This window comes from Sturnus vulgaris, chromosome 6 (assembly GCF_052056855.1).
Source record: "Sturnus vulgaris isolate bStuVul1 chromosome 6, bStuVul1.hap1, whole genome shotgun sequence".
Classification (NCBI taxonomy): domain Eukaryota; kingdom Metazoa; phylum Chordata; class Aves; order Passeriformes; family Sturnidae; genus Sturnus; species Sturnus vulgaris.
Window position 1 is genome coordinate 37,638,254 of NC_142248.1, and position 27,912 is coordinate 37,666,165.

Below are 27,912 nucleotides of genomic sequence, written 5' to 3' on the forward strand. Positions count from 1 at the left end.
CTTTTGTGAATAAAGAAAAGCCAAAACTTTTTTCCAGAAAATACTGAGGTGGATACTGATGTATTTTTCCAATGTGAAAATACTTATCTGTTGGCAATCTGATATCCCCAGCTCTGTCTGCCCATGATCATAGACTAATTCTCAAAATTAATTCTTAGGATTTTCATTCCACAGTTTTAAAAGGAGTATCAATGTGTTCTGAAGGCTTTGTTGTCTATTAGAATCTCACATTAGTCATTAAACAATTACCTTTCATTGTATACACTGTTTACATCTTGCAGCAATGTTTATCTTTAATAAATGATGGTCCAACAAATATTCTGGAACAGATTAATTGTTTATCACTGCAACTCACAGGCTTTTCTAAAAAAGAAGAGATGTTGTTATTCTGTAACTCAGAGAAATAAAATATAAGGCCCCCAAATAAGCAATTGTCTTTTTTGTTTACACATATACTAAAATCTGTTCAGCAAAGCAGTTTTGAATTTTTAATTCTTTAAGGAAAGCTTAGTACAGAAGCTTCCTCTGTAATTCTTACTTCATGCATATACCTTACTAGATCCTAGCTAAATGCTCTAGATCAAGACCATAGCTGTAGTGTTCTATAAACAAGGGGTGTCTGGAAAAATTCTCTTAAAATGTTTGGATCTTTGGAAATATCAAAACTAGTTACTTTAAAGTTTGCATAAAACCTGAGACCATGGTGAAATTAAAATGCCATTGATAGCTATGCAGAAAAGTTGTAGAGGCTTGGATGGGGAACTTATAGGTATGTCTTAGCACTGCCTCGACCAGAGATATTATACAGAGATTCCATCGTGTTTAAAACATAAAAACATCCTGAGCCCTGAAAAATTGTTTTCTAAGGGTTGACAGTAATGCCATCGTATAGATATTAACATTATGCACTACTATCTATTCCCTTCAGTAATTAATTAGCTCTGATAAAAGACAGTTTATTCACTTTGAAATACTTGTTGACTTCGTCTCTCAAGTCTTTTGATTGCTAGACATGCTGAAGCCAGGATTCCTAGCATGCCAGTTATTTCAATAATCTCTTTCAGTAGCCAAAGTCTCCATCCAAAATCTGAGTACAACGTGTAGAAAATAGGGGCATCCTGTATCTATTGCAAGTCCTCTGTCTGGGAGGAAACATAAATCAAAAACCTAAAATGAATAATACATGGCCAAGGCTTACAATCTTCAAAGCCTGTGAAGGCACAGATCATCTAATATCAGTAATTAGTAAAACATTGTTCCCTTTGCAAAAGAAGACTGCTGGCCAACAGAACTGGTCTAAGATTTCTAAAGACTGTAGAGTGGAGCTTAATTCTGGAAATGAAAATGAAGGAATTATTAGACAGCAAATTCTCTGAGTATTGTATGTCCTAAGGTAACCAGTGTTGTGTAACTATGTAAATCACCACTGATGAACAGGCAAGACAGCAGAATGGGAACCTATGTCTGTCATATCAAGAACAGTCAGGAGTGATGTCATGACTGAGAGACCATCTGGCCTTCATTAAAAAAAGAAGGAAGTATTAAGACAAAAGTACACAGAGAAGAAGCCATTTGAATCTATGTCTAGAAAACAAAGCCAAACAGTTCAGCAGCCAACACTGCAATGGTGTTGAGAAATAAGCAAGCCCACTTAGACTGAGGAGAGAGGAAGCTGATCCACATAAGCCAATTGAAGAAGCAGACAGCCTTGGTGTAAAACACACACATACCACTGGGTAGTGATATGGAGAGTTTAGACTCTCTGGCATGAGCTCTTCTTTTAGTGATCAGAGAGAAGATGAAAGTACAAAAGCTTTCTTAACTCCTGAGAAGAAAACCTCAAAGTCTAGCTGCCTTTTGCGCAGTATTTGCATCTTGAACAATCAGCAAAGAGAAAACGCCTGAGAAATATGGCCCTAATTGAGAAAATAAAGGTAATCCCACATGTAGGCTTGGTCATGTGACTTAACCTTTGAATGTTCTGCACAATCGAAATGAGGCTTTGGACTAAATCCTCAGTTCAGGAGAAGCAAATCTATTAATTGCAAAAAGTCTGCAAATCACTCCCTTTCAATAAGAGAAGTTCCTTATATGAAGACCAACAGCACACCTCTACTTATATCACAAGGACAGACACAATTTTGGATCTTGAGTGCCTGTGATGTAGCAAAACCATTGTAATAGCTAAAAAGGACTCATTTCAAGAACTTGTGGTTTGAGAACATATACTGTTTAGGACCAGAGGGCATATCTAGGACTTGATTTTTTTTCCCCAACAACAATAACCTTTGAAGAAAGAGTATAGTCTCTATAAAAGTTGATCAGGCAGTAAATGGAAACAGCAGTGCTAAATATGTAAGGCATTTTGGGGGCCTGTTTCTTCAAATAAATACAGATTTGGGGCAGGTGCCAGACTTAGACGGAGAACAGAAATTTGGGGACTGTTCCTCATCAAAGAGATTATCCAATAATAGGGAAATACCAGAAGAATCCCCTTTCCACAAGGTAAACTGCACATCTGTTCTTTCCTTAAGCCACAACTAACATACCATGCCTAAAATATGAAGTTATTCAAAGATATAATGACACACATTCTTGGTGCACACAATGTCACCCTTAAAACTACAATAACAATAGTCCTGAAAATGTAAATAGTATTACAGTGTTTATCTCCGCATTTGATCACACAAAAAAAACATCCCAGAAAACCTTTTATCCTTCAATGTGTCAAACTGTCTGAGGTCCTGTTCGTTAAAACAAGGTCAAAGCAGAAACATCTTAATTTCAACAATGTAGGATCTGATTCTACATGTAACACTAGATAAGAGACTCATACTGTCAGGTAGATCAATAGTCAAAAACCAATTTCTTAAGTACAGTATTTATTGCAAAAATGCTTTGTGAACATAATAAAGGGTTAAGCAGTAACATTTTGAATCAAAACACTTATCAATTCTTTCCACTTTTATCCCTATTCATATCATAACTCCTCAAAGAATAGTGAATTACTTAAACTGTTGCAGCCGGTACAGAATGCATTTGGAATAGCCATTAATTTATACAGCTTAAGCAGCAGCATGCTTTGGCTTAAACAGTTAAAGGATGCCTCAAATCCGATAAATCTCTTACTCAAATAAGTGTTTTCTACCCTGTGTGAAAAAAAAATTAGTAGCCAAACTAGCCAAAGTAGGAAATTAAACAGTTTCAGAGTTAAGAAAGTGCTGGAAAAAACATAAACTACATTAGATATGACAAAAAAAGAGTGGAATGACCAATTAACTGAGGTTCTAAATAAACTTAGAAGTTTGATGAACACTAATTAGCTTTATTGCTTCAATTAAGTCACATAATACAGAGACAGAATAGGAGGAAGCATTATTGATGACAAAAATTAGTCACGACAGTCAAATCTAAAACTTACTGCTAGTATTTGTAGAATTATGCCTCACTGAGCACAGGAAGCAAAATTCATTAACTACAAAGACAGTATCTCTGACTTTGGAATTTCCTGAACTGCAAACTGCTGGAGCTGGGGAGAATATTCTGACCAAGTAACAATACGTGATTGCCCTGTTTGAGAGCTTTCTTTTCCAACAGCATTTTATTTTAGCCAATGGTGAAGGCAGGAAACTGGCCTAGGGTAACCTGTAGTTCAACCTAGGACAATCATTCTCAGGTTCTTAAAATGGGTCATAGATGTATAAAATCAATAAAGGCAGCATAATATATAAGGCAAAATTATATGAAAATATTATTTTTTTTAACCTTTATATTACCATAATGAGGGGTGGTCTAAAGAAGACTCATTCTGACTAATTCTTTGAAAAGAGCAGTTAAATATGTACCAGGATTCAAAAAGGAGTTTTAGCTTCTACTATACAGTAGTGTCTATAAAACTATAAAAACAGTTTCAAAGACAAATAAAAGTATGGAACAGCTTCGCATGACTGCTCAGGGCCTGGATGAGTGCTCTGTTCACTGGGCAGTAAACTGGCAGCATGGCTGGGCCCAGAGAATGGTGGTGACTGGATTTACATCCAGCTGGCAACCAGTCACAAGTGGTGTTCCCCAGGGATCAGTCTTGGGGCCAGTCGTGTTTAATATCTTCATCAATAATCTGATGAGGGGATTGAGGGCACCCTCAGTCAATTTGTTGATGCACCAGGTGTGATCTGCTGGAGAGCAGGAGGGCTCTGCAGAGGGATCTGGACAGGCTGGATTGATGGGCCAAAGCCAATGGAGTGAGGTTAAAACAAGGCCAAGAGCCACATCCTGCCCTTGGGTCACAACAACTCCTGCAGTGCTACAGGCTGGGGACAGAGTGGCTGGAAAGCTGCCCTAGAGAAAAGGACCAGGAGTGCTGGTCAACAGCAGCTGAACTTGAGCCACTGTGAGCCCAGGTGGCCAAGAAGCCCAAAGGCATCTTGGCCTGTGGCAGCAATAGTGTGGCCAGCAGGACCAGGACAGGGATCATCCCCCTGTACTCAGCACTGGTGAGGCCACACCTTGGGTGCTGTGTCCAGTTTTGGGCTCCTCAATTCAGGAAGACCATTGAGGGGCTGGAGCATGTCCAGAGAAGGGCAGTGAAGGGTGAAGGTGAAGGGTCTGGAGCACAAGCCCTTTGAGGAGCAGCTGAGGGATGTGGGGGTGTTTAGCCTGTAAAGGAAGAGGCTCAGGGGAGACCTGGTTGCTCTCTACAGCTACCCAAAATGAGGTTGTAGTGAGGTGCAAGTCACTTTCTTCTCCCAGGAAACATGTAATAGGACAAGAGGGAATAGCTTCAAGTTGTGCCAGGGGATGTTTACATTGGATATTAGAAAAAGTTTCTTCACAGAAAGAGTGGTCAAGCATGGGAACAGACTGTCCAGGGAAGTGGTGAAATCATCATCTCTGGAAGTGTGCAAAAACCATGTAAATGTGGTGCTTAGGGACATGGCTTAGTGGTGGACCTGGCACTGTTATGCTAATGTTTGGATTTGATGACCTCAGTAGTGTTTTCCAACCCTAATCATTCTCTGTTTCTACAAGAAGAAAAACAAAACACAGCAAGACGCTTCACTTTAAAAAAATCCAGAAGATTGAAAGCAAAAGATGACTAATATTAATGTTAGGATAACTAAAGGCATTAATGCAATTAACGAAGCAAACAGAGAATAATAATTTTTGTTGCTCTGCAAATAATAAGGCTCATCAACAGAATTATCACATACCAAGTGAGAAGCAATACGAAGCTATACTGCTCTTTAGTCTCATTTCATGTGACTGATCTGATATTTTAAATTACATAAAGTAAATGGGGTCAAGAACTTACATGTAAATATTAATATAAAAATAATTTAAATAGAGCAGATACTTACAATTATTATTATTTTATATATATTTCTTTTTATGGAAAGAGCTATCTAAAGTTGAATCAGATTAGCAATTAGAGTTCAGGAAAATGCCAGCCACAGTAGTTTCCTGTACATTTTTACACCTTCTTTTGAAAGAACAAATGTATCAGCAATTTTCAGAGACAGGATACAGGACCAGATGGAATTCTTATATTCATATGAACATAAAGTACAAGCCTTTAAAGTTCTGATTTTTCACAATTCCTGAATAATTTTCATCCCATAGAGCCACGTATTATTCCAAGCAATATATTTATGAGGTCTTGTTTATCGCTCTGTATTGTTGATGTTTCTCAAACCTTTACCCCAGGACTACTTCTTCTAAAATATACTTCTTGTTATGTCCCGCAGCCCAAGCATACCCATGTTTTATTTTTTCTTTTAAATTCCAGTATGACTTAGGCACACTGAGTAAACAGATTTAATAAGCTGAACTCAATCGTGACTTCTCCACTTACATTTTTTGGCAGAAAACGCCTTTCTGAGTTTCTATTTCAGTAAGATTCACTTAATACATCCAAAGCTGAGTAGGCTTTGATCCACAATTACAAAGTTAATATATATGGAGAAAGAATAATGCTGGGAAAATGCTCTCTTGGCAAATAGGAGCTGGAGCAAATTAATCCCACAAATTTCCCACCTTTAATGAGTTCAAATCTTGCCATCATTAATAAAACTGAAATAGTTATTAACATTTATATAAATATAATGAGAAAAGGTCTTTGGACCTGCCAGCAGGATCGAAAGCTATTGGAACTTTTATCACATGAACAAGATCAAAACCAAAGCAGCTATACTCCTTTTTTTTTTCTTTTGCTTTAAGTAACTCCATAGCCCAGGCATCTGACTATCGTCTTGACTTAAAGTCCTTGGCTATAACCCAAAGACAGGTTCAAATAAGGTTCTTTGATTCCACACACATGCACATACACACGTTCTTTGAATCTACTCTCCTTGCATGCAGGAGTCAACAGGAGTTAAGGGCAGCGCTTCAAAGTATGCTCAGCACTTTGCAGGATGTGGCTCTTTATCCTTATTTGACCCCTTGTTTTTGCTTAGTTCTGTTTTTATCAGTTCTACTAATAATGTTCCCCTGCAACAACAAATACTGTCCAAACTCCACCAATGGCTACTGCTATCTTTCCTTGAAGTCCTATGCAGCATCTATTCCCAAGTTACTAAATGCAGTTTCTGTATTCTATATCATTAATTTTAGAAATAAATTCCGAAAACCAAGACAATAGAATTCTCACTTGAATTTGCAAGGTTGGGAAATTCTTTAGTAAATACATAATTTTTCCCTGAGATATTGTTCTATTGTAGTCAGTAAGGAAATGTCTATTTAAGTTTTAAAATATCAGTTCTGAATTCTCATTGATTGTGATTCTAAAATGTAGATTAGAGTTTATTTTGTCATCTAGTTATTCTAATTTTATTCAGACTGGTAATGTGTCTAAACTGAAAACATTCTGCCTGTATCTTTAGGTTCTCTTTCAACACAAGCATTAGATTAGTGGGAAAGAGGAATGATATATATCTAGAGCTTGTTCTGACAGTCACTTAAGATATTTGTCTGTATCCAGGACTTCATAGACACCATAGCAGCATTCAGTAGTTCATGCACAGAAGTTTTACAAAATGGTGTGATAAGCACATTAAAAAGTCATGAGCCTTCTTCATTTATGGATCATCAAATGAACTATTAAAATTTCCTACAAATCAGCCACTAGTGCCCAATGGTTGAAATATTAAATGCATGTTTAGATATCAAAACAAAAGTGACTTGAGCTTTTTGGAAGATAGTCAGCAATTTGACTGTGACCCTACAAAGCTGTTAAGGAATCCCATTTTAGCAGCTAAGCTTGCAAGTATGAGTTCAAATGTTTTGAACTGTATTCTTAGGGGTCATACTGCATTTAACTATGTAGACATTTAGCTCATCAACTCCTTTAAATTTTTGTTATTAAAGTAATCTATACATTTCCCACAAAGTTTTAGAAGAGCCAGGACAGAAGTTTATCTGATTGGAATCTGAATTGTGGAAACAGCAATGCAGAAGGATTTTTCATTATTGGCTTTTTATCAAGAATGTTTCTAATTTCAAGAAGCTAGGTAAAAGAAAGAAAATGTTGTCCTCCATTTGAGAGACATTAATTGTTTAATTTTTAAATTTTTTTTGTTGTGTACATAAGTATAATCACTTTGTGTTTTGCTTCCAAGTAAATTAAATATGAATTGAGTTTTCATCTTTCCACAAGTCCATTAGTAGCTGTGGAAAGAAAGCAGCTAGCAAGACAGGGAAGAGCACCCCTACTGCAGTATTTCACACTCAGGTTAACAACAGTTGGTTTCCCAACTTCTTCAGCAGATCTCCTTTTTAGTGTTTGACTACCACACCTCCTTTCCAGGCCTCTTTCTGTTCATCTGCAAGAGATATAATATTCTTATCAGAGTAATCAGATATTTACTATATTAATATTTTTAAGTGCATACACATTCTCAGATTGTTGCCACTAAATACATTTAAATTGCTGCATACAACTTGCAGACTCCTTATTTAACAAGTCTCATGAGATCGTTTATCAGCAAATAAATTCTCAGTGAGAAAATGAGAACATTGCCCACATATTAATGTATAAATTCAATATTTTAAGAACTCCATTCATAGAATCATCTCTTTTTTGGAAAAATTGGCACTAGAAATTGCTTAGCAGCAGTCCCTACTATTGTTATTTTCACTATAATCCATATCTACTGCCTTATTAGTACTAATGCATTAATAAATCAGGATGTATTTTTATATTAGTAAGATACAGTAGATGCCTCCTGAATGCTTGTCAGAAAAAGTTATGGTGTGCACACCAAGACATACATTACAGATGCTGGATGATGTTACAATATAACATTATATCACATTAAATACAATTCAGCAAATGAACTAAAATAAAAAGATGTGTTGCTATACCCTGTAGCAACACGACTTTCCCAAAGTCTGCCTTATATACTACAATGATTTTCTATTTTTAAGTACAATATAGGAGATAGAATTCTACAATCTGTTTAAAAATACTTTAAAGACAGATATGAACAATGCTCACTAGAGAGACTTGGAGGCAAATAGTAAAGCTGAATGGTCTAATGGTTGTTTTGGATCAGAATTTATTCTTATCCCATGTAGGAGCTGCATTTTAACATATGCCACAGCTCACTCCTTCTAATGAATCAGTGGTAGGAATACTACCAAATACTGACCATTGTCTTCTCAAATTTGACATTGCTGCACTATTGCTGATCTCAAAACAGGCAATTGGTTCACCTTGATGAAAACATACTTTTTAATCTATACTGTGTAAAACAATTATTGATATCTGTCCCTAGTTTTGAAGCATTTAAATGTAATGAGTTTGCAAACTAAAAACCATTTTCACATTCAAATACACACAAAAATATTAGGCCAAAACAATTACAAGAAAATAAAAATACTTCAATCTGGAACACACTCCATAATGTTACAGAAGCCACAAGCACATATATCCAGAATGCCTAAGGATATTAGGTCTCTAAATTTTAATAGCAAATGATCTTTCATTCATCGTTCGCCTCATTCTTGATATCACTCAGTTTTCAGCATCCTTCTTGTAATATGAAATCAATTTTTGTTTTTCACTGAAATCAGTAAGGAAGTCAAGGAACAAAGAGGCAATTCAGGAAAAAAAAAAAAACTGTGCATTTACTACTATGTTAAATGGACTAAATCAAATTTAAAAAATTCTAAGCAGTCAAATAAATACTAAGGGAAGCTCAAATATGAACACTCAAGAAAAATGGAAGTTGTAACATACTCTAAAAAGCACCTGATTCTTCAATTGCAGACTGTTTGTGTCTACTCAAAATCCACAATAACAGAAAAAAGGAATGAAAGGGTAATGAGAGCACGGTAAGGATCAAGTCTTGGGCTCCTCATCCAGGTGTTTTTCTTCAGCTGATAAAAATGAAAGGAAAACACATTCCATTAAACAATTCCTTGTATAAGTCAGTTACTCTAAGACACCTTTGGAGGCACATTTTGTGATCCATTCAGTACAATCAGCTCCTACAGTCTAAGTTAATGACTAGACAACTTTTATGGTCCCTTCCATACCAAACCATTCTATGATTCTATGAACTGAGGATCAAGCACAGAAAATGAGTAAAACAATTGCAGCTGGTGGACTGCCTCATATAGATTATAACTAAGGTGGAGAATTTGACTGGTCTTTCTGTAATGCTGCAATGGCTGATGTAAAACTGAATTTAGAATCTGGAAGTTCTATGGTTCTTCCCTCTGGTCCTTTGCCAAAAAACTCAGCCCGTTATCATTAACATCTTTTGATTCATCCTTCAGCCCATTATCATTAACATATTTTGAATCATCCTTCATCAGTTTTATCATACCATTCTTACAGAGGCAGTGCTCACATATAAATCTGGTTATTTACTGTAGTGAAGCTCAGAAATATAAAATCCTGCTCTTGGTCCCCACCCAGGCATCTCCTACTATGAAATATCATGTGTTCAAAATTCTGACGTTTTTTGTGCAACTTGTATGCTCTAGTAAATAACAATAAAATATGCAGTTCCTTTTAGCAACAGGAGTACTCTTTTGCAAATCTCAATTCTTTTTTAGAATGACTTGATAAATCGGTAAATGCCAGTGAGAATTCTGGTTGTGAAAGAGCAGCCACATCAGGGACTAGTTAAGAATACAGAGAAAGCAGAGTACTGTGACTAATATTGTTAATGCCTCTTTACACAAGATTACAGAGTCACATTCTAAAATCCTGAGGGGAATTTGGCTTAGTAGTTCACCCTCTCTGATACTTTTAAAGAACAGAATGTAAGGTGCTAAAAATATTTTTTTGGCAAGAAAATTATCTGAGACACTCTTAGGGGTAAAATAATTTCACAGTAGGTGGGTCCAGGCACAGGAAACATTTTGGAAGGTAATGAAGAAACTGCAGTTTGTTGTGATTACCAGACAAAATATCATGGAGTCATGTTCTCCATTCTCAAAAGAAATGTGATCAATAACAAACTTTTTTGCATGAAATCTCTCAAAGTATCTACTTAATGTTTTTCCTTTGTGTAGTAAACTGCTTTGAAATATGGTATTATAAACAACAGACATGTAATGAAAGAATGGTTACAATATAGAGTCCCATGGGATATTTTTAACTGTCATACAATATATCAGAAGCCATGAGTTTGTTTTATTAGCTAAAGAAGAAAAAAAACCATGCAGCATGTAAGATTAGTATTAAAGTTAAATATATTTTAAAGTACTATTTGACTTATGTTGCTGATTCCTCTATTCATAAGTTTGTGTTCTCAAACTGTAAAGGAATGTGGAATTTAATGATTGCTTTTTAAAGATAATATTAAGAAGAATGAGTATCCTGTCCTGAAGAGGAAGTGACATAATTATTCAGAAAAAAAAAAAGAATTAATGTTACTTTAGATTATTATATCAACACTACAGCCTTATTTGGTTTAAGCAAAATGCTTCTAATTCTTAAAGCACTTAGTCCTCTCACACTCCATTACCAGCAATTTTTGTAGCACTGTTTCCCAGGAGAGACCTGCTGCAATACAGAAATAGGCACTCCCTGGAAAAGCTGTGTGACTCCTCTGTCTGGTAGCACTTTTGTTACACAATGTTTTGACCAAAATATTTAGAACTCTTGCTTAATTTAGAAATTTGTTCTTATTTCATATCAGTTTCATTTGTTAACTTATTCAAATATAGAAATATGATCTCTCGTCACAAATCAATGTTGATGACTTTAGCATCATATTCTTCACTCACTCCTGCACTCAGCAACTTCTCTTTCAGAGAAAGGCAGTAAAAAAATGCACCCAGGAATGGCGCCATTTCCCAGCTGAAGAAACAACTCCCCTCTCACATCGAAAGGTTCTCAGTTTAAAACGCAAGGCATTACATTTAATAGCAAATGGCTCCCAGAGCCAGATAATGAATGATTTCCACAACGGTGAGTACTTATTCTCTTATTCTTATAGTCCCAGTTCAACAAGTATGAAAACTAATTTTTAAGTGGCCATATTCTGGCCTTCTCTTCTACTTGGTAACTAATGAGTAGTTTTGTTGTTTCATACTACTGACAGTATGTAATATTATTAAGAAATGAGAAAGAACACACCTTCTTTTTTAACATCTCCAGTGAACTTCTCTTTTACTCATACAAGATTAAAAATCTCCGTCAGTTTGAACCTGCCTGTACCTGCCTCACAAATCCCACAAAGGTGTACATTGAAAACAATTTAATTTTCAAAAACTATAGCTCATGAATTTATACAAAAAATATACCATTATATAAAATAAAGTATTTAGTAGTAGAATTGCTATTTTTGTACACTTTTTTTTTTCCTGACTTCATTTTATGGAAAATCACGAGGGTCTTTTATTCTAGAAAGATTAAGCAGTTGGTGCAGAACCTGACTGGAAAAAAGGATTCTGCTCTCTATAGTTCTATAGTATAAAAACTATTTTACAGCTAAACTTCATAGTACTTCAGGCACTTAGCAGCCTATTCAAATTCTCAGAACATGTTTATATTATCTGTCTGTTCAATTTATATTAAAAAGTAATTCTTAATACTTTCCAGATATTTAGCTTGGGCAGCAATACACATAAGACTGTGCTGATACCTAATAAGTTTTGCATCAAATCTAAATTACAGCGACTGAAATTAATGAAGAAAGGTTTTCAGATTTGTTGTTATAGCTCTGCCACATACAGTTGGTCTGCTTTCTCTGACTTGAGATCTCAAGGCCCTTTGACTGATTGCTTCCAGATGTATGGAATAGTGTGGAGAGAAAGTGAAAAGAAAGAGAAGGTATATTTCACACTGATGGAATTGAAATTGCATTGAAAAACACACTCTGCAAATCAAAGTCAATTCCTTCAATGTATTTAATCATCCCCTCCTCTGTTACATGCTGAATTATTCTTTCTTATGTTTTCAGTCAAACTCCAGAAAATCAGAGATATTTTGCCTGCACCATTTCTTAGACACAGAACTCTGTGCTGCCCTGTTCAGGGAAAGATAATAACCTTATTCACTGGAGAACACCTGCCCTACTGAATTGCATTCAGTGAAGCCATCTGTAAAGTGACACATTCACCATATGAAAGATCTAATATTCCAAGCACTGCATGCAGTACATCATTACACCATGACAGGGGCTGTTTCACATGGTTATTAGTGGGAACAGAGTTTAAACTGCACCAGACTGCAAGTTCACATTCTCCAGATCGTTGGTGTGCAGCTATTACCTGCACATGGCCTGTGAGAAATACATCTGATGATTTTTATTTCCTGTATTTCTTCACAGATTTCTAACAGAAGTGAACATTGCCATTATTGGACTCTCTTTATGTGCAAATCAGCAAGCAGCACGAATTTCAAAGGAGCAGATAAAATGAGCCATGTTATAGGTCAACACAGAAGGATATTATCCAAGGAACTTTTGCTATTCTTCCTGTGTTGTCTGTCCTACTAATTCATTTCTACAGAGCTAGCAGCCGAGCTCCATTTGAAAACAGGATATTGGATAAGAAAATCTGTGTTTATTACAGATTTTTTCTAGTGTCTATTCCATACTTCAATGAAACACTGAGATAACTGCACTGGAACCCAAAACAATAAACCATGATACTTCATAGCCTAATACGTTTCCAAATGTTTCAGACTAATTCTTAAATTCCTACATTTGTATTTAAGGTGAGATTCTTGCAATTATGAACATGTGGCACTGCAAATTGTAATTAACATTTGGTTTCATTGTACTTCTTATTACATAAACAGTATTTTTTCCAGAAGAAAATTTTAAAAGGGCAAAAAACATACATATAAGAAAATAATATTTAAAAAAACACAGTCATCAAGTGTGTACAATTTTCAGTAACATAATATCAAATTAATTTGGTTTTAGCCAACAGGAACACTAAAATACATAATAACCCATATAATACTAAAATTTCACTTTCTTATGTTATTAGTTCTGGATACACAGAACCAAGAAATATAGAATTCAAGAGAGTCAGGCAAGTGGAAATAGAAACAGGAAACAGATTCACCTGGTGGCACTGACCTATTGAAGAGGATGTGGGACTTAAGTTTTTGGGTTTTTCTTACTCTTTCTACAACACAGACTTATACTGACACAGCTCAAGAGATAAAGAGTATTATTTTGGTCCCTTGTGATGTAGGACCTGTCATCATATAAACAGATCACAGCCTGTCACAAACACACAGTTCCCTTTTACAGATCCTCGAAAGCCTTTCCCCAGGATATCTGGGTATTATTTCTTCTGGCCATAACTTTTCATTTCTTTATTTATTTGCAGAATACAAAGAGGCAGAAATTCTGTGACTTCTCTGTATTTCACATGGACAATGCTCAACCTTCAGAGAAAAACTAGAGGAAAAAACAAGTCAATCTTCACTAGCACTTCAAACATTGCCAACAAAATCACTGATTGATGTTTTCTATCATTGGCCAATCTGCAATGTAAACTTCTAATTGAATTTTTGAGGACTGGACACATATGGTTAATTCACGAAACCCAGTGTTATGCTCTGACATACAATATTTTGTCACCAGCAATGTGAGCTGGAATTAAACTCATGAGTTAGAAGCAAGAAGATCCACAACTCAGTGTAAGCCCCTGAGTTAAGACCTTTCCAGTGTTGTAACATCTGAACTCTTTGCATGATGTTTTTAAAATAACAGCATTCATTGCATAGTTACATCTGACCCTCAGTGGTGCACTACTTATAGTACCACTAGTTCTTATTGACACATTGAAAACAGCTGTTTCCTCATTCAAGAGAATTGTTTATTGACTAGTTATTGTTCTGTGGCTACGATTATGTTGTCACAAATTTGATGTTTTCATATTGCAGTTTATATGGCTATAGCAAACACTGCTCAAGTGGATTGTGGAACAAAGGCAACAAGACAATGACTTCTCTCTGTGCACATGAACTGTCCAAATCAAGTATTTCCTTTGGTCCAAGTACAGACCTCAGAGGGAAAAAAAAAGGGACTGCAAAACTTTTGCAATATAAATTGAGCGCTGGAGAAAAGAATATTGCATTTTTATGTTCTTATTTTTGCTTTTGTTTTTTAAGGACAATTCACATGGAAATTAAGAAAGTATTTACTTTGAATTCTTTGTACAGAACTGAAAAGCAGCTTGGCAGAGTAGGAACAGATACACTTGTAAATTAAAACAATTAATTTATAAAAAGTAAGTTATATGAATGATATAATATATATCAATGCCAGCAGAATCCCTTTAGTATCCAGTCTTTACATTTTATGGAGCATTAAATGGTAATATTTAAAAGGCATTTATGCCACCTCCTAAAACATGTCTGCTAAATCCGGGTATGGACAAGAAAAATGGAAGCATTGTTAAGCCAGGTCTGTGGTCCTTGAACTAGACCTGATATATACGTGAGCTGGCTGTGTGTCAATTGGTCTTTGAAAGTAAAATCAGAACAGTGGAAATATGAACATGTTCATCCCCATCTGTTCTGCTTCTCATTTGCAGTAATCACTCCATACCAAAAGCTAAAGTTGTGTCTTTAACTGGGTCTTCTCTGGTTTTGGTTTTGGCCTTGGATCTATGTGGGGCATGCATGAAGGGGAAGCATCAAAACCTCCTCATTCCCAAAATACAGGATGAAATATTTAGATAAAATTTCTTCAAAATGTGTCAGAATACTAAAAAATTCCAAAAAACTACAAACCCTAACAACAGAAACACACAGGAAAAAAAAACCCACACCAATCAAAAAGCCCAAAAAAAGATGACATAGGATTTTTACCATAGATAAATTTCCAAACTTCCAGAGGAGGTACATTTTTAGAGGATGAGTGAGAAATAATTTAATTTTTTGTATTATCTATACTCACAGTAAGCAAATACACTTTCAGTCTGGACCAGCCCTTTTAGTGGGTAAATTTTAAAAGCTGAAGCATTGAAATCTCAGAGTTTGTTCTCTTACACTAAATTTTTCCTTTCCTTATTTTTCCTAAAGCCATACACTGGATTTTTGAAGTTTCAAGCAAAAAAAAAGGGAAATTAAGAATATTTATGTGCTTGTGGATAACAATATCTAGAGACACTCTCACCATGAGAGTTTGATTTTAACAGCAGTGTTAAAGAGGAGACTAAGAACCTGCTGGTGGTCAGCTGTGTTAAACACCATATCCATGAAAAAGTGACCAGAGCAGAATACAATTACATAAATTCAATATTCTGGAAAATCACAGGAAATTATATAAATATACCTATATATATACATATATTTATATGTATTCTGATAGTGACATAAAATATATGTAGTGCTGCTGATGCTGGTGGTTGGAGCACATATTATCATCACATTGTATGCAGCGTTCCGTTAATTGCTCCTTGTTGTGTTATGTAAATCTTAATTTACATAAACTCTGAATTTATGAATAATAACGACCACATCCCATTTTTTCAACGCACGTAAACCAGTTCCCACTGCTGTAGCTGCAGCCTTGTGTTAACACATTCTGCCACTAGAGGATAGTGTTGCCATATGACTATGCGCACACGTTAAGTGCAATGAGTACATGAAATCACTGTAAAGTTCAAGTTGCTTGTTTTCTAAAGCCAGGGGAAAAAATTATATTTCAATAAAGGATTTTTTTTTCCCTGAAGCCTTTTTTAAAATAAAAACAAGAGAGCAAAATCACTTGGCATAATTATTAGCTTATTCTTACTGAATTTCATATGTAATCTTAGTAATATTTAATATGTTATTTGTTTTCAAGTAAATGAGATTAATGCACCTCAGGCTGAGTGTGCTACCTGGGAATCTCTTGGAAGGATATAGCCTTGGTGCAGGGGTCTGACATAAAGCAGGTAACTGAATTCTTTTGTAGTGGTACTTGATATGTGTGAGAGTTACAGGTATCAGAGTTGAAAACTGATTGACGGTGTCCTGAGGACCGGGTTAAACTCGGGAATACTCATTTATGGCAGTAGCAGGGAATCAGAAACTCACTCCTCTAATACATTACTTACACCTTCACTTCAACAGAGCAGAGACAAATCAGCTGCAGATTTCAATTAAAATGTGTAGATCACACTTAGGAGAAAAACCTGTGCAAGCTTCAGGAATATGCTGTATTAAATAAAATAAATAATGAATTGCTGCCATCAGGAATAAGAAAGAAAAGGAGGAGATACTGTCTCAGTCATCCCCCACAGTTCTACCTGATACACTACATCTGTAAGTTTCTCCATGTTCAAAATACAAATTCTAATTTCTGTGAGAAAAAAAATCAAAATCTAACTTTAGTCTGGTGATGATATGGAGAGGACCAGGATACATTTTACATATTTGTTTTCAGCAGTGGGAATCCACAGCGGAACACAGTCAACTCGTATTGCTTTAATTGAAAAGGTACATAAGGGTAGCAATTTTTAGTATTTAGAGAAAAAAACCAACAGTACATGTGGCTTAGAAAATGCAACCCATGAGAGAGATGAAGAATCTGAGAGCACAGAACTTTAATTCTCCTTAGACATGAAAAAGGTACTTATAAAAAAGATGATCATTTATTGCCCAATGTATTCACTAGAAGGAGGACTGGAAGAAGCACAAGAAGTATTAATTAAATAGTACATTAAAAAGAATTTAAATATATATAATGATAATTCTGTCGAGCAGTAGACTCACCAAGAAGGCTGTGAAACCAACCTTCTTTACCAAAGGTTTTCAGTAAATTTAAAGATGCCTGTCATGTATTATTCATGAGAAAAAAACTGACAAGAGTAATATGTTATCATGGATTATCTCTTTGAGCATATTCTACTTTTCCTACACATTTGTAATTATTGTATGATCCTAAACTGTTGTGAGACAAAAATCTCTAGTCATTTGCAATCTTAATAAAATCAATACAAACTAGGAAATTAGTATTGCGTCTGACAGGTCCACTCACGTTATTAGCAACAGTAATATGACATTTTTAGGAAAAGGGATCTGTACTAGGTGTATACAAAAGCTATTAATAATTGAGAAGGATCTGTCCCCATACTTGATGGGGTTCTTTCTTAGCTGTCATTTCATCAATAATATTGAGCAACACCCAGTGTTGGAAACTCTACTAACAACTTCTTAAAAGTTTTTTCACAGTATTGAAAACCAGTCACTAGAAAAAAAGTAAATAGTAGTTACTAAAAACAAAAGTACCCAAATGTTTCTGCTTTGTCACACCACAACTGAAGCATTCTTCTTTCAAATAGAGTTAATTTAAATCAGTTAGGAATACCATTTTATTAGGCAATCTTAATTTAAAATTAAGCAAATTTAATTAATTTTGAACCCAGAAAACTCTAAAAACATTTAACAGGGGGTTTTCCTGTGAACTGCTTCATTATGCATTATATTTCTAATCACCTTACTGTGATTGTTTTCATAAATGTATTTTATTCCCATGTTAGCAAAGTTTTGTATTAATATGTTAATAATCAAACTTTACACTTTACTGTTTGAGATTATATTTAACCAATAAAATTCTGTGTGTGATCTCTGCATTCTAAAGAAATCCACCAAATATATCAGATCTTCTATACTATTAACTCCTTCATTCAGATAAGAGTTTGGGGTTTTGGCTATGACTGCTGAAACTGGTTTAGGTTGCAGTTCTCATTTTCTTACAAATTAATTTCATTTTCCTTGAAACATTTGCAACAGCGATTTAATTGCATACAATGTCACAACATGTGTCCTGGGTTGTGCAATTAAATCATTGTTATTACTATTACATAATGTTATTATATCGGCACTAACAAGGTATTTGGCTGTAGGTATAAGTGTTCAGGCACATTCAATTTTGCTTTTAAATATACATGATTAAGCAACTGTGAGTAGATAACTGCAGGCAAATGATCTTTACAGAAATGGCCAAGAGCTTTCATAAAAAAGAAGTCCAAATATATTGTCAACAGAGCTCCTAAACTCTGATTTATGAAGTATTTTAATCAGAATTAAGTGGATTTTTTGGGCAAGGAGACCTGAAACTGAATTTCAGGTTCTGGATCATGACCACTCACACATTACCCAGGGACATCAGTATAATTATTCTTGAAATTTAATCAGCAAGTCACAGAGATATTAAGAAATTATTCTCTCTCATATTTCCCCTTTCAATTTCTTGGTTTTTGTGATATGGCTATGAAACATTCTCCAATTGCCAGTGACCATGGAGGTCCTGAATTTTTAATGTCAGCATTGCAGCTGGCTTTTGTAATTCAAACACTTTTTGTATAACCTAAATAATAAAAACAAGAATGTTTCATATCCCACCTTAATACCCATGTCATCTTTAATATAAGAGCTACATGTGAAGTTGTGCTTGACTTCAGGAATTTACTCATACCACTGAGTCAACCAAGGCTGTGAACAATGTGCTTGAATGAGATAGTTATAATGGTCAAAGTGGGTGCAGCAGATGTAGCAATACTGATACTAGAAAAAATGATACACAATTTGTCCCACTTGAAGAATAACAATAAATATGACTGCAAGAAAATCCCCATATAAATCAGTTTAAGACCCATCTGTACCGGTTTATCTACATAACCTCTTTAGAGTTTCTTACAGAAGGATGAATAGGAATAGAAAAAGCCTTGATGCTGGTCCTTGTCCTGAAGGTCAAAACCAAAATGAGCCATCAGACCAGCAAGGAGACCAGTGTGCAGTGAATCCTTAGAGATGCTGTAATTCATGCTGTCAGTTACCTACCAGGCACTGGTTGCCATAGCTATAGCTCCTCTGTCCCTGTGTACTGCAGTAATACAATCTTGAAGCCACAAAGACATAAAACCTACAGAGATCTGTAGCAGAGGTAAAGAGTCAAGCCTTTGGTGGTTTTGGCCAGTCATAATATCTGGTATTAAAATTAATTTAAAAAAAATAATAGACCAAAAAGAACTTTTATTTTGTAAATGTCTTGGATTAAGGATGAAACCTGCATGCCATTTTCTCGCAGGCACATAATTATTCTCCAAGTGTATACAAACCATCCTTTGTAAGGTAAAAAAAAGATCAATACTTAGAAAAAAGCAACACCTCCAGAGATATTAAAAACTAATATCTAACACGATCTTGTTTTGGCTGCAGGCTTTAATCTGACAGCTTTTCAGATCATATTGTTCAGCAATTTAAAAACAAAACATCTCCTCCAAAATATAAGACAGCAAATTATGGGTTTGAATGGCTTAAGTTCTAATGCAATAATTGTATTGTGCCTGGTGAAACTGTCAATTAAAAATGTTAAAAAACTGTTCAAAACAAAACAAAAAAATCTCTAGATATTTCTGGCTATTTTTCTAGCATTGACTTTAACAGATTTGCACCAATCTATGTCAGCATACAGCCTAAGTCCAAAGCATTGCATTACTTGTTTCATAGCATTAAGTAATTTATATTATCAAGTACTAGATTAGTTGTTTTAGTTACAGTAAACTATTATACAAGTTACTCTTCTTTGTTCACACTCCCTCTTTTGGAAAACTATTTTGAAATGGTGATAAAACTTACTAGTATAGTATAAATTCTTATGAAAACAGTAAGCAAAGTCATACTTGTAGATCAATTCTAATTTCACATCATATGCTTTAATTCCTTTTATCTCCTAAAACAGAAAATACAAAAAATCTTGCCATGGCTACTAAGGAGATGCTGGAGCTCAGAAGCTAAATAATGCTGATATAGCTCATGCTGGAAGAACTAATAGCAACATAAAAGCTAGAGCACAATCCACAAATACATTATTAATGATGTTTTCTTCTCCAATCAGCAGATGGCCGCTGAATGGCTCAAGTGACTGGTAATAGGATACACAGCTTTTCATCTCCAAGTATCTGCGTCAGGTTTGTCTCGAGTGGGTTGTAACTAAAAGGTATTATTTGACAGGCATTCAATAGCAAAAATATAATAGCCACTCTCAGTCTAGAGACTCTGCTCTTCCTGTGCAATCTGGTTAACAAAGCTGCCATGTTATTTTCAAACTCGAGGTTGAGTAGGCCAGGAGAACTGATTATCCTTTTAGCTTTAAAGGGTCAGCCCATCAAAACAATTTTAAAACCCAGGTGCAAGTGGGACAATGGACTCAGTGGTTAGTTTCCATTAGTGTCCATCAGGTGTTTTTTCCAATTATTAGATTAAGTTTTAAACACACAAAAAGACAACAGGAACAAAAAAAACCAACCTGAGATGAATGGGAAAAAAATAGTGAAATGAGACAGACTACTGCTTTCACAAACTTTTGCATGAAGTATATGACATTCTTCTTCTGCACACTCAAGGCACAAAACTTTTTTGTATACATACATACAGCATGGATGCAAAACATCTCTACTCTCAAAATAAGAATTAGTAAATTGATAAAATCAAGTGATTGTAACTCCTTTCTGCTGGAAGCCTGTCATCTGCTGTTCTCAACAAAACTCATCATGTTCAGCAGTCTCCAAGAGCTTTGAATTTATCAGAGGTTTTTTAATGTTTACTGAACAGAACCACACTTGCGTTTTCAGGGAACCCAAATGAAATTCAGGGGATTTCAATGCAGACTCAAAGTCTGCCTTCATCACCTCGAATCTGATAGAAAAATTAGTCATCATGTAGAAGGCTTCTTCTTGTGAAACAAAAATTACCATCGGGGTATATTTCGAGTAAGCCTAGCAATTAACATCTCAAACATAATTAATCAGTCAATTTCAAACTTAAGGTCAGTATCATATGAAAGAGTTTTTTATGAGAATATTTTTGAAAATGTATCAGGAATGAAAGGGAATTCTAAATGTAAAAGTGCTGCAGACGTCTAGCAGTAGGTGAAATTGTTGAGTCAGAATTCTTAAAAATACAACTTTGTTACCTCCTTGACATTCATGGACATTATCTTCATGGTTTATCTTCTTTCATGTCTGTACAGAACATGAAGACAGATGCTAAAGACTGCTCTCTGACAGGATTAAATCCCTTAGGTAAAAGGTGGTGGAACATATAATTTAATTCTGTATCTCTGAATACCTATAAAAACCTATTACAATCATACCTCAATAGAACAATTGAAATTCAGTTTGTATTTAAAGCTACTTCTTGTCACTGTTGTTAGAATCACAGTCCAGATTGTCTCCTTCCTTATTCTAGGCACTATAGAGACAAATTGCCATAAAGATAGATGAGAGAGATAAAAGATTTGAAAAAGAAAAAGAAACACAGAGATTAATTTGCCAAAATCACAGCAAATTAATGGTCAAATTAAGAATACAATCCAGATCATTCAAACCCTAGTCTGTTGCTGTGCTCAAAGAGTATTCCCTCAGGCTTTTTCTAAGACATTTTAATTAGCCATCAGTGTTTACTGGTGGTAATTAATGTTAGACAATAAAAAGGTCTCTTAAACACAAAGCATCTGAATTTGCCATCTATCAAAATTCCCCTTCCTCTGTAACATTTACAGAATAATCAAGAAGCTGACTAGGAAGCTCCTGAATGTTCATGATGTACCAAAAGGTACATGTATTCAAGGTTCACTCAAGCCTACGTTCTGTAGCCACCAGCATGCATAGGAAAGCAAGGAGCAGCATCAGGTGATGAACCTTATCCTTCAGGCCAAGCAACACTGACCTAGACACAGCTGAGAACCTGGAAAAGCACTGTCAGAGCTTGAACACTCTTGGCAGTGACTAGCAAGCCTTTGCATCCCTTAACTTACGTATACTTAATAAATTTTACTATTTAGTTGCTCAGCTTTGGGTCACTTTCCCCTCGTTCTGGTTTCTAGGCCACAGCTTATGCATATAGCTAATTTAACATTTAATTGAAGAATATAATATATGGACCATACTGTTTGGGAAGTACATAACAAAACTAGATCTTTCTGTGAAAAGGACATTTCCCTATTAATATTTCAATTACAGTGCAATAACGCTTCAGCCTTGAATTAAAATCTCTGTTGGTTCCATAATACAAGTACATTTTTAAAAAAAACTTTAAAGATTAGGCATTAGTTCATCTAGTTTCTGACATTCTAGATAAATATTAAAATGTCTTGACATATTTAGCAGAACTAAAATTCAAATCCACACTGGTGCAGTCAGAAAAAATCTAATTAACTTAGGGTGATGAATAGGATTTTTATAAAAATGTATATAAAGAAACCTTTATTTATATATCTTACATACCTTATCTCATATGCATTTTATTTACCTTATTACCATCATCCTCTTTACATATATGAAAGAAGCTTTAAATGTAAAGTGCCCTGGGAATTATGAACAGGCACTTACCAATCTGCTTCTTTTCTCTGCTAACAGGGATTTTTCATTTCAATTTATATTAAAAGGCAGATAATTTTAGTTCAAATGCCTGTTGATTCTTCCTTTAAAAAAATAATAAATAAAAAAAGGAGTACATAAGGAAATCTGGGCATTTAGTCCATAAATTAGAGAACACAAGACAGGCAAAGGGCTGCCCATAAAACTACCTTGGTAGCCACAGTAAAAGGATGAAAGGAAGAGAAGAACAGCTTTCATAAATGGTTCACGAATCATCTTGTTGCATGTGTATGGAATACTTCTCTGCACATCCAAGAAACATATGAACCAAGAGTCTTCAGATAAAGTTGGAAATAAAAATTTGAGAATAGGAATAAAAGCAAAAGCAGAGAATACACAGCATGCTGGAGACGGGAGATGGTTTGGGAAATTAAAGAGTTGTGATTAATCAGCTGTGCTGACATCGATACATGCCATTTTCACAGCAAAAAAACTGCGGACAGCAAGAAAGGAGCATAAAGTTTAAAAAAACCCATGAACCTCTGTGAAGAGAATCCATGAAGTATAAATATTATGTGTCATGGTTCTGTGGAATGCATGCAGGCAAAAGATCTGTGTCAAAGGCTTGTTTTATGACTTCTTAGTAATTGTCTACCCAGTACAGCTTCTAATCAGTTTCTGGATGTTCGAAAGAAGGTCTAACATACCTAAGAACTAATGATAAAATATAAATACAATTCATATCTGCAAAATTTCTGAAATAAATATTGAACATAAGATGCAAACAAATTTAATATTGGGGCAAAGTCTGTAGGCATACCAGATAGTCAGTACACATGATACAGCATGATACAAATACAGATGGAAGAGAAATCTGCAGTTAAGTTGGTCTAACACTTCCTATTGTAAGATTCTGGTTTGAAATGCTTATAAGCTTTGCCAATGTTTAATTGCTCTGTCAAAATTCTTTCAGAGTATCTGATTTTTTTTAAACCTTCAGTAAAAATGGAGCTGACACCTTCTAAAATGTGACTAAGCAAAAATATTTTGGTTTGATGAAGTTGATTTATTTTTAATAACTCTTATATTGAAAAACTGAGTTTAGAATTATGAATTCCTCAGTACAAACCGACTGGACTGGAGCTCCTGGACTGGGTCCGGCTGAAGGGCTACGAAGGTGATTAAGAGACTGGAGTGTCTCTTTATGAGGAAAGGGCTGAGGTAGCTGGGCCTGTTTAGCCTCAGGAAAAGACAACTGAGAGGGGATCCCATCAATGTCTAACAGTATCTGAACAGTATCTCAACAGAGGGTGACAAGGGGATGGAGCCAGAATCTTCTCAGTTGTGCTGCAATAGGACAAGAGGCACTGGGTAGAAACTGAACAGCAAGTTCCACCTGAACATGAGGAAGAAATTCTTTGCTGTGCAGTGACCATGCATTGGAGCAGATTGTCCAGAGACACTGTGGAGTTTCTCTCACTGGAGATACCCAAGAACATCTGGATGCAGCTCACTGCAATGTGCTCTAGGATGACCCTGCTTGAGCAGAGAGGTTGGCCAAGATGACCCACTGTGGTCCCTTCCAACCCAACCCATTCTATGACTCAGGACTTTTACCAGCCAGTAGAATCTACAGCTGAATCAGAAGCCAAGGCTTCCATTACAACACATAAGGTTTTGAGTGCACCTGCACTATCAGTTTGAATTACTGCCTGTTTTGTTCCAAAGTCCTCTTCATTAGCATTCACTCTGCACACACGTTTGATTATTCCTGGAATACTCTCTGAATCAAAATACACAAGGCTTGTTCTTAGAAAAACTCTAGAAGCCATTCAGTGACTAGATAACTCTAGGAGATGATTTGAGGACAAAATCTCTCTATGCTTGGTCCAACCCTCCAACATCATCCTTGCAAGCCTTTGCCTGGCGTGACCCTGTAATGTCTCTCTGATAACATGGTGTAGTAGGAGATAAGTGGTGTGCCGCAAGCATTTCTCCTTTTATCTTGGGCAAACAAAAAAGAGTTTTGTTATTAAAGAACTTTTCAAAATTGCTCAGATGTCTCATATGCAAAGATAGACTTTAAAGTGCCAAGAGAGAATCGATCTGACAGAGGCCTCTAGACTATCACAGCTTTTGAAGGCAGGAAACCCTGACTGCAGGAACTACCGTGACTACCAAAACAGACCTGGTGAGGCTGCTTCATGCTGAGGGGTTTCAGTGTAGACCCAGGCAATTATAATTAAACCCAAATTTTATCCTTCTTAAAGCACACAGTAAGAAGTGGCCTGATCGCAGGACGTGAGCACAGCAGAGGAGTGTATTCTGTGCCGTGCATGCAGAGAGGCTGTGGAAGGCCTGCAGAGCTCTGTAAGATCCCTGCAGAGCCGGCTCGGTGCAGCGGCAGGCAGCCTGCCCTAGGGGGAGCAAGCCAGAAGCGCTGCTGGTGGAAGCTGCTCCTCGCATTCTGACAAGGCAGCGCGGATTGCTCCTGAAAATCAGAAATCCAGCATACGCATCATCTCAGAAGATGGACACTTTCCGCACGCGGACCCTCATGAGTCCACAAATTCATGGTACTTACAGGGTTAAGTCCTGAGGACGCCTTCTGAGTGTGTCTTTCAACTCTTCCCACACTGAGATAAAAATATACAGCTATATTAGCTATGACAAATCCTAAAAATGGCAGATAAAAGGTAAGAAGTGTAGAAGGAGAAAATCTTGTATGGCATCAACAGGAGGTACAATTAATTGGATCTCTTCGTTCATTCTATAAATACCAACTTAAATATGATAAAAATGAAAATGTAGGAGTTTTAGCTGCAGTCACCTTTATGTTACTAGTCTCACTCATCTGATACAAAATTAATCTTTCCTTTGATATCGTGTGGGAAGAAGGAATGCTAGTACATGTATGAGAACATTGTACTTAATGCAGCAAAATCCTGGAATGAACAAAGACTGCTAAAAATTGCACCAAAACACACCATAAAAAAACCTCAATTTGGACATGAAAAAGAGATGAACTATCAAAAACAAATATGTCCCTTCTAACTCCTAAATGCTAGGCAGAGACAATAAATTTTAAACAGATTATTATATCATATTTTCAAGTAACACCGCATTATAAAGACAAAAAATTAACCCACAGAAATAGTAGAAATGTGAAAGCAGACATCCTAATTTATAAATGTCACATACCGAGTTGCACCACTTTGCAGTTTTTTTCCTGAAAAGATTCAACTCTATGACATACAGCAAAATCTTGTTCTTAAGATCTTTTTATTTGCTTCACTGAGGCAGAAGAATATCGAGAGATTTGTACAAAGTGTTTTAATGTTACTATTTTTGTATTTCCCACCTCTCTGGAATTTGGGTATCAGCACACAAATGGTTCGTCCAGCTTAATAGCCTGTCTTTTACTTTGATCATCATCCGAATTCCTCCATGTAGGTCATTTTAATAGTTAACAACTGTGGTAACTGTGGCCACAAGCAGATAAAAATGTTTTAAATATCATTAGATATTATTAGATACTTTTTTGTGTTTGTTATTATTTGTAAAGAATATTTCTGAATCTCTGTATAGATGCCTATCATGGTTTAATCCCAGTAGGCAGCTCAGTGTCACATAGCTGCTTGCTCATTTACCCCCAATAGAATAAGGGTGAGAATCAAAAGGGTGAAAATGGGAAACTTCATAGGTTGAGAAAAAGAAAATTTAGTAACAATTTAGAGAAAATACACAAAGAAGATGAAAAAAAAAAAACTCAAAACAATTGCTCACCACCAGCTAACAGATACCCAGCCAGTCCCTAAGTATTGCCAGCCCCATCCAGCCTCCACACACCTCCATCCAGTTTTACTGCTGAGCAAGACATCATACAGTTTGGAATATCCCTTGAGTCAGCTGGGGTCACTGTCCCAGTTGTGTCCTCTCCCAACCTCCTCATTGGTGGGGCAGTGTGAGGAGAAGGTCTTGAGGTTGTGTAATCACTGCTCAGCAATAACAAAAACATCCTTATGTTCTTAGCACTGTTTTCATCACAAATTCAGAGCACATCTAGCCCCAGAGAAGCCACTATGAAGAAATGTAACTCCATCCTAGTTAAAACTAGTACAATGCCTTAGTAACATTCTGCATGAGTTGTCCATTCTCATTATTTATGTTTTTCAAGTCCATTTCAAAATTAAGTTGGCCCAAACAGAAATCCAGAGTCCACATATTAATTAATACAGACAATAATGACCAACAACATCTAATGCCAGGGCTGTTTCCAGCCATTTGTGACAACATTTCCAAGTGGTCCAGGAGCTCTATTTAAATTCTGGCTTGGGCATGCAAACCTGGCCCACTTTGTCAGAGCTGTATTTGTATCCAGTCATGTCTCCTTCCAACAAGATTTATTAGCTGAACTTCCTAGGTGGACCTCAGGCTTACATTGCAGGTGCACCATTCTCTCTGGCCCTGGTCCCCTGGATAAACCTTAACTCTGTGTTATAAGCAGTCTTCTGTCCAGCCTTGCCTCCTTGGCTCTGATCTGTGTTGTAGGAAGTCTTGACTCCATTCTGGTCTTTGGCTGTTTCTCCTGTTACTTTTGAGTGGATTTTTTTGTGTGGATGTCTGAATTCTTGTCTTGCCTTGTCTCAGGCTGGTACTGTCACCATCCTGACCCCACTAGGTCAATGCCCTGGTAAGAGAGGCTTGCCTTTGCTGTAGCCATGCTCTACTCCCAGCTCTTTCTCTCTCATGGAGATTCTCCTGCTGCTGCTCCTCAATACAAGACAAGCAAGATGACTTCTGGTTTTGCCAATAAGCCTCTGGGAGCCTACTGAAAAGAGTGTTAACATGAGTTTCACTACTTACCTGAAGGAAAGAAAGTCCTGATTTTTTAAAAAATTTGAAAAATCTCCTAGCAAACATTTTCTATAATGCTAAAATTGCCTAAATAATTAATAATATTCATCACATTCAAATGAAGCCTTATCATTTTTTTTTAAACTTAGAGGCAAGGAAGAGAGTGAAAAAGATTTAGAACAGACAAACTCAGAAAAATCTGTATTTCAATGTAACAGTTCCACAGCCACTGAAAATTCTTAAATCTAAAATTCAGATAGCATAATC

At 35.9% G+C, this 27,912-nt stretch overlaps 2 long non-coding RNA genes across 2 annotated transcripts in view; one reads left to right on the forward strand and one right to left on the reverse strand.

Moving 5' to 3' along the window:
• Positions 1–17,914, forward strand: part of LOC148223431 (uncharacterized) — a 115,125-nt gene extending 97,211 nt beyond the window's left edge. Inside the window, exons 3-4 of the long non-coding RNA XR_015804238.1 lie at positions 11,266–11,422; positions 13,801–17,914. This is a non-coding gene — a long non-coding RNA (uncharacterized LOC148223431). The remainder of the gene's footprint in view (positions 1–11,265; positions 11,423–13,800) is intronic.
• LOC148223432 (uncharacterized) overlaps positions 1–25,511 on the reverse strand; it is a 62,314-nt gene extending 36,803 nt beyond the window's left edge. Inside the window, exon 1 of the long non-coding RNA XR_015804240.1 lies at positions 25,373–25,511. This is a non-coding gene — a long non-coding RNA (uncharacterized LOC148223432). The remainder of the gene's footprint in view (positions 1–25,372) is intronic.
• Positions 25,512–27,912: the final 2,401 nt, after the last annotated feature.